Source organism: Alexandromys fortis, unplaced genomic scaffold, assembly GCF_014885135.2.
Source record: "Alexandromys fortis isolate MF-2015 unplaced genomic scaffold, M_Fortis_MF-2015_v1.1 scaffold_15, whole genome shotgun sequence".
Lineage (NCBI taxonomy): Eukaryota > Metazoa > Chordata > Mammalia > Rodentia > Cricetidae > Alexandromys > Alexandromys fortis.
In genome coordinates, this window is record NW_026067911.1 from 19,499,298 (window position 1) to 19,506,930 (window position 7,633).

The 7,633-nt window shown below is 42.2% G+C and overlaps 1 long non-coding RNA gene across 1 annotated transcript; it reads right to left on the bottom strand.

Moving 5' to 3' along the window:
* Window positions 1-1,809: 1,809 nt before the first annotated feature.
* Window positions 1,810-6,895, bottom strand: LOC126499193 (uncharacterized). The gene is made up of 3 exons (XR_007591025.1): window positions 6,853-6,895; window positions 6,195-6,358; window positions 1,810-2,585 (listed from the first exon to the last, which is right to left on the bottom strand). It is a non-coding gene; the product is annotated as an uncharacterized lncRNA (long non-coding RNA).
* Window positions 6,896-7,633: the final 738 nt, after the last annotated feature.

The following is a 7,633-nucleotide window of genomic DNA, read 5'->3' on the forward strand; positions in this document are numbered from 1 at the left end:
GGTTTAAAGGCTTGGGGAAGTTCACTGTTGAACGTTTCTAAAAATGACTTTACCATTAGTTGGTTTCATCGTTTTCCCGAGGGGAAAGTTGCCCTCATGTTTTAAAGATGCTGGTCAAAACTTGGTATCGCACTCACTTGTTTTGATCCATCTTGGTTCATCCAGAAAGAGACTGTAATCCACAACGTACCGTCACATGCCTCTGTTTTAAAGTTTATGTTGTCCTGGTCCCTTCCTTCCTAAAACACTTGGCCACAGTCATAAAATTCTGACTAAAAGATATATAATAATCAGATACCAATAGAAAATAATAAGTATTTTTGCAAAGCAAAAATGCTATTGTACATACGTATACAACGAGAGAAAGAACTGTAGCGAAAGGAATTTATCATCATTTAAAGAAGAAGAAAATCTCATCAAAATATTTACTTAACAGATAGTTAGAAATGTACCATGTTAAGTGTGGACAAACAGGGCTCACATCCGAGCTCTCTATGATGGGAGACTTCAAAAGAAAATGGTGCTGCTTTTCTTCAAGTGTTAAAGGGGATTCAACTGCTTCCTGTAGTAAAAAACAAAACAAAAAAAATAACAAGAATAATTTCCAAAAAACCATCACTTTTATATGTATTCCTCCGAGTTCATGTGCAACCATCATCGAATAATTTAATTAGGTAGACTCTCCTCTTCTGCAGCCTCCTGTGCACCTACATAGACACATGCATGTGATGTGTATCTATGGATGTATGTGGAATAAAAGTTAACTTCCTGCATTCGTGAGGTTTCTTTCTAGTGCATCCAAGCTTGAAGACATGCCATCTGCACAGAAATATTTGGAAAGGCTCATAAACAATTTAAAGAGTCTTTTTTCCTCAGGTGCTTCCAGAGAGGAGAAAAATAAACACCCCTTTCCAAATGTTCAGAGATATAAAAATAATGTCAGGCAGCACTTTAAACAGTCCCCTAGTTTCAGTGGCTTGTGATGGAATGTCGCCTCGGTGGTTTGAATAAGAATGGTCCCCAAAGGCTCATGTATTTGAATACTTAGTCATCAGAGAGTAATACTACTTGAGAAGGATTAGGAATGGGCCTTTTGAAGTAGGTGTGTGATGTCCTTCTGTATATGTGTTCTTTTTATTGGTCAAGGAATAAAACTGTTTCAACCAGTGGCTTAGTAGAGTAAAGCCAGGCGAAAAATCTGAACAGAGACAGAAAAAGAGAGAGTCAAGGAGACACCATGTAACCACTGAAGGAGAAAAAATGCCAGAACATTCCCAGTAAGACACAGCTTCGTGGCGATACATAGAATAATAAAAATGGGTTAATTTGAGATGTAAGAGATAGCTAGGAATACACCTGAGCCATTGGCCAAGCAGTGTTGTAATTAACTTAGTTTTGGTGTGATTATTCAGGTCTGGGCAGCCAGCAAATGAAAGAACAGTCAGTCATTGTTTACTTTATAGTGTCTAACATGGGACTTGAACCCACAACCCTGAAATTAAGAGTCTCATGCTCTACTGATTGAGCTAATGTCTATCCTCAGAGTGGTTATTTCATAAGCCTTGTTGGAGGAACTGTGGCACTGGAGATGGGCTTTGAGGTTTCAGAAGCCCAAGCCAGGCTCAGTGTCTCTCTCTTCCAACGCCCTCTCCTGTCCTCTATGGGTATTGCACACATGTGGCACCCAGACACATGTAAGCAAAACATTTGTCTTAGTTAGGGTCCCTATCACTGTGACAAACACCATCACCACAAAGCAAGTTGAAGAGAAAGGAGGTTTATTTGGCTTTCACTTCCACATACCTGCTCATCACTGAAGGAAGTCAGGACAGGAATGCAAACAGGGCAGGGTTCTGGAGGCAGGAGCTCATCCAGAGGCCATGGAGTAGTGTCCCTTACTGGTTTGCTTCTCCTGGCTTGCTCAGTGCTTTCTCAGAGAAAGCAGGATTTCTGGCTCAGGGATGACAGCACCCATCATGGGCTGGGCCCTCCCCCATTGATCACTAATTGAGAAAATGCCTTACAGCTGGATCTCATGGAGGCATTTCCTGAAAACAGAGGCTCCTTCATCTCTGATGACTCTAGCTTGTGTCAAGTTGACACACAAAGTCAACCAGTACAACATTCAAACATATAAATAAAAAATAAGTACATTTAAAAAGAGAGTCTGCTTATCTGTAGCTAAGGATATCCTTGTGGCCTGCCCTAAATACTGCCTTTAATCAACTGACCAAATCAAACACTGAGAGGTCCGCATGGTAAGAACATTAAGGCGTACTTTTTAGTAAATAACTAGAGTGTGGTTTTACTGAAAATTACAGTGGAAAAAATGAGACAAATCCAGACTACACTCATCCATAGGTGGCCATGTTTCCATAGACTCAGCCATTGCTGCTTTAACCCATCACTTTGGCTTAGAGTCATAAAGATTTTATTTGGATCACATGGCCACTCCTTTAAAGACTCTTTCTTTCTGTTTCCCTTAGCAATGGCTGTTTCGTGTGACCATGGTTTGATTGATGGCGTGTCTGGGACTCAAGTTGAAAGAGTAGAGCCTCCCGTTGCCTCTTCCTCCACTCTGCTTCCTGGAAAACAGATATGGAAACAAGCTATGGAAATACAGAAAGATGAGACAAGTCTGGAAAGACAACATTGCCACTGGGGGAAAAAAAAAAACGCCCAAAGCCCTGACAAACAAGTGGAATTGTCTTCAGAGTTTACTTGAAAACAGATGAAGCTGGTTGTTGTTTAGGCTCCATATCTTAGGGTAGTGTTTAAGGAGCTGTAGTCATGGCCTCGGTCCTTCCATGACTGGCCAGTTTGTTTATGGTGGCCTTCAGACATCCTCAGTCACAGAACACATACCGAGTCCTGATAGCTTTGGGGTGTCTTTGCTCTCAGGAGCTGAGATGCTTTTGACAGAATCATCTGGACCTCAAAGCTAAAGGTTCTAAATCCTGTGCTCACAGATGGAACTAGCCTGCTGGAATCAGGCTCAGGTCACAGAATAATGACGGAATCCATTCTTTACTAAACCTTTAAGTAAACATCTTTCCTACTCAAAATCAGTCTGAGGGTTGGAACATGACTCTGAATAAATCTCTTTTTAGTAAATCAGCCTTCTCTTACTTAATGTTTAAGGAAATGCGACATGATGGCTCTAAGTTTATTCTTAGCTATTTGTTTACTCCACATCTATCTATCCCTAACTATTGCTTCTAGACATCAGTATATTGTTGTCAATAACATCCTATTTGTTAAACTATTGGCTGGTGTTTAGACTCAGGTCTCATGAGGCATTTGATAGCCTCAGGATCTTATTATTAAAAGTCCAAAGCCACACTCACATTGCTGGGGACATCACTCAAGGAAGTCAGACTCCATCAGTCCGGGTGTTTGTTCTCATTCGTAAAGAATGCAGACAGACTCAGATGGCCAGTGAGCAAGTCAAGAGTCCACTTAGTAGAGGAAGTGGTTGAAAAAGTAAAAGCAAAACTCCTGTGCCAACTCAGGGATAACTGGGGTATTGTTTTTTAAGGATCACCTCAAGAATAAATTGGGCATTATTTTTTAAGGGTTATAGATATTGATGAGATGGAAGAGTTTGATAGGGGTCATTTGGTGAGTTCCGTCTTTCATAATAAATGACATGGGATTAGAGAGAAGGCTTAGAGGTTAAGAGCTTTGCCTGCTCTTTCAGAGGACCGGGGTTGATTCCCTATGACCACACGGTGGCTCACAACAGTCTGTAACTCCAGTTCTAGAGGATCCAACACCTTCTTCTGGCCTCTGAGAGCACTGTACAAACATAGTGAACAGATATACATGCAGGCAAAATGTCATACCAATAAAATAATAGAAAAAAAGTTATAACAAATTATATAGCAAAGTATGGATGTGTATATATTATTGATCTGAGCTGTAGGGTATGTATACAGGGTAAGAACAATTTTCCCTTCAATATAGGTCAAGCACGGGCCATGGATGCCGTGTACCAGTCACCTAATGTGGTTTTAAAGGAACTGCAGGATTCTGAACATTTTATTCAGGGAAGATTTTAAATCTCAGGGAAAACATCTGTGAAGCCCAAATCCCTTTCTCTTCTAGTTGGATGAATGGGGTGGGCAGCTTGTCTCTGTGCATGTACAAAGGGAGCAAATGGACTATCATCAGTGTCTGGCCCCTTACCTCCTGCCTCTCAGGCTTCCTCAATAAGGCACACTTTCCCAGTTATTTGTTAGCAACATACTGAACAAATCATGTGCCATCTTGCAGCCTCAGTTTCCCCATTATAATTACAAATCGACCCCTGTGTGGTGGAAGCCAGCAACACTTCGCCAGTAGACACCAACCCCCAGTCACCGTCCTTCCTGCTGTCGCCGCTATTGTCTTTAGCGGAGTCTAACTTTCCACACCACTGAACAGTAACACATTAGCAACTGAGAAGGTCAAATACTTTAGTTCCGCTTCAGTTTGAAGTGAGAGGGTGTGCTCTAGTTCTCATCCATCGGCCCTAACCTTTCCTGAGGGAAAACCTGTCCTCGAGATTCTGATTCTTTCGAAATACTGTTTTTCCATTCCTTGGGCTGAACCTTCCCAGTGCCTCTAACATTTCCAGATATGGACGATATGTTTACAAAGGCTGCCCTTTCCTCCGTGTGGTCCCCAGTATTCAGTGTTCATGTCAGAGGACCCAAACCAAACCCACCATCCAAACCCCAAAGCTTAAGTGCTAGTTTGACATCCATTTAGGATAGAAATTATTTGTATTATTTAGATTTATCATGGGCAGATCCCTTTAGCTTCTCATAATAAATCTGGACCAGAGGCAAGGTTTTACATGGAGTCAGGATGCTTTGTCTAGGAATGCTAAAGAATTTGACTTGTGTTTGTTTAGGATTTTTGTTTGGTTAACATTGAAACACGTCTTCCCAAAAAACCCAGATTAGTCTCAAACTCGCAATTCTTTCGTCTAAGACTCTTAAGTGGGAGGATTACAGATGTATGCCACCACACTCGCTACTCAGCTAATTTTACTTAATGTCTGCGACAGGGTATTGTAGGCCTGTCTAGCCAACAAATTTCTAAATAGCCAAAGATGTCTTTGCACTTCTGACCCTCCTACCTCCACCTCTCAACCAAATGCCAGTGTGGGTGACAATGCTGTCCATCTCCCGATACTTCAGCTGAGTTTAGTCACCAAGAGTGACTGAAACACAAAGATGCTACTGGGATGTCACTCCAACCTCCCCTCAGCTCCCTGATCCTTGGGAATATCCATTGAAGCAATTCAAATGAGACCCGCAGAATATAGTGTAGAAAACAGAATTTATTACCCAGTGAAATGGGGGCACTCTCAAGAGGCATGAGGGGACAATAAGCAAAGGGGCTGTGACTCCTGAAAACACATTTATGGGGTAAAAAGGGACAGTGGTCTAAGACACATTGTGCCCACTAGCATGCTTTGGTAGCGCTTTTATTTCCCTACAGCACATAGAAGAAATGGTTTTCCTGAAGGATCTTTTCTTACTCAGATGATTGACAGGCCCTTTCCATTTGGTCCTTGTCAGAAAACACACAGCTAGACAGCAATCCTCTGATTTGGGGGCGTCTCAGAATAGCACGTCTCTACCCAAGGCCAGATCACTCAGATCCCATGGTTTTGAGCAGTAATCGAAGCTGCTGGCTGTGAAAAGGGGGTCCATCCTCAGATACCCTCATACTTGCTAGTACCTGGCTAGCTACCTAAAGGATTAAAAACACCTATGTTTATTGTAGCTTCAGTCAAATTCCCATCAGATGAACCTGAACAATACACTAGTATCTCAGTTTCCTGACTACGGAATCCCGGCGCTTTCAGATAAGCTCGTATTGTATGGAAACAGAAAACAGATGGAGGGAGCGTATAAGTGCATACAGCCTGTGTTACAAACACACGATCTCTCTGAACACATGATTTTCCAACTCTGCTGAGTTTCTTTGTTTATAAAGTGGGAATTAAACTGTTGAATCATCATAGGAGGATCAGCTGAGTTAGTATGGCACTTTGGTCAAATAAGGTAATTATAGTGGGTTATGGCCCTCAAAATAGGAGAGCTGTGCCCTTTGCATGAATACAACTCCCCCTTCAATTACACTTCGAGACATTTTAAATGAAGTCAAATACTAAATGCTTAAATATTTACAAAGGTCACCTGGAAACCACTCGATCTCACAGCAGGAGAGTTAGAGTAACCAAACCGTCTCCGGGAGATGAACGAACGAGACAGTCCCCTGTGTTCTCTTAGCCGCTGTTGTTCTAAGAACCACATACGCATAAATCCACACCAGAAGCCAATTCAAATGTGATATGTTGTTCCTAGATAGAAATAGCGAGATATACATTATCTAACAACTTATTTCTACAGAGGAAGTCATTTCCGGATTGTGTCCTTGTGCTGATCATAACTTTGGTTGCTACTGGAGCTAGCTGAAGGACTCACCATCCGTCATGACCCTCTCTAAATGCGCAGAGCAGACATTGAGATTCTCACTTTGTCAAGCTTAGCACCCACTGTATGTTGATGGCTGCAAAGGAATTTTGTTTTGTTTATGAAGTATTGATTTGTGTTATTTTTATTCCTGGCTATATCCCCCATTTCACTCATCTACAGTGTTGAATTAGGAGCGGTAGGGCTGCGTCCCCGGCACCCGGCCACCCGCATGGCTAGTTTATGCCCAGAAATAATTACACGGAAACTGTATTCTTTCAAACACTGCCTGGCCCGGCTAGTTCCAGTTTCTTATTGGCTAGCTCTTACATATTGTTCTAACCCATTTCTAATATTCTGTGTAGCCCATGTGCTGGCTTACCAGGGAGGATCTTAACCTGCTTCTGTCTGGAGTGGGAGCATCATGGCGACTCACTCACTCAGCTTCTTTCTCCCAGCATCCTACTCTGTCTACTCCGCCTACCTAAGGGTTGGCCTATCAAATGCAAATGGGCCTAGGCAGTTTCTTTATTAATAAGAAATCACTCCCACATCACTACAGTTATTTTTTTAAAATATTTATTTATTTATTATGTATACAATATTCTGTCTGTGTGTATGCCTACAGGCCAGAAGAGGGCACCAGACCCCATTACAGATGGTTGTGAGCCACCATGTGGTTGCTGGGAATTGAACTCAGGACCTTTGGAAGAGCAGGCAATGCTCTTAACCTCTGAGCCATCTCTCCAGCCCCTCTACAGTTATTTTAAATATTCATGAAGACCTTTTTTTTCTGGTAAGGAAAAACAAATTTTTAACAAAGCTTGTGAACTTCTTTGTCCTCCCATTGCATCAAATTCAGAGCCCGAAAGAGCAAAATATTGTTGGGGTGGCGGGCTCTCAAAATCAACTTGACCTAGCTCAATCCAGTTTCCAGCTCTTTCCTGCCACATGGGAAAGCAGACTCTTCTGTTGTTCTCTTGGTAATGTGATGTGGTCACACGCTGTGCTGCATCTGTTCTTGCAAAAGGCAAGGCTTGCTGAAAAAACGCCTTCCCCATCCCCATTCTTTCCCAACACCGATGACCTCATGACTGCCTTAGAGAGAAAACAAGCCTGGCCCTTCAAAACAGCCTCAGACTCTCATCTAAGACCTTCCCCCA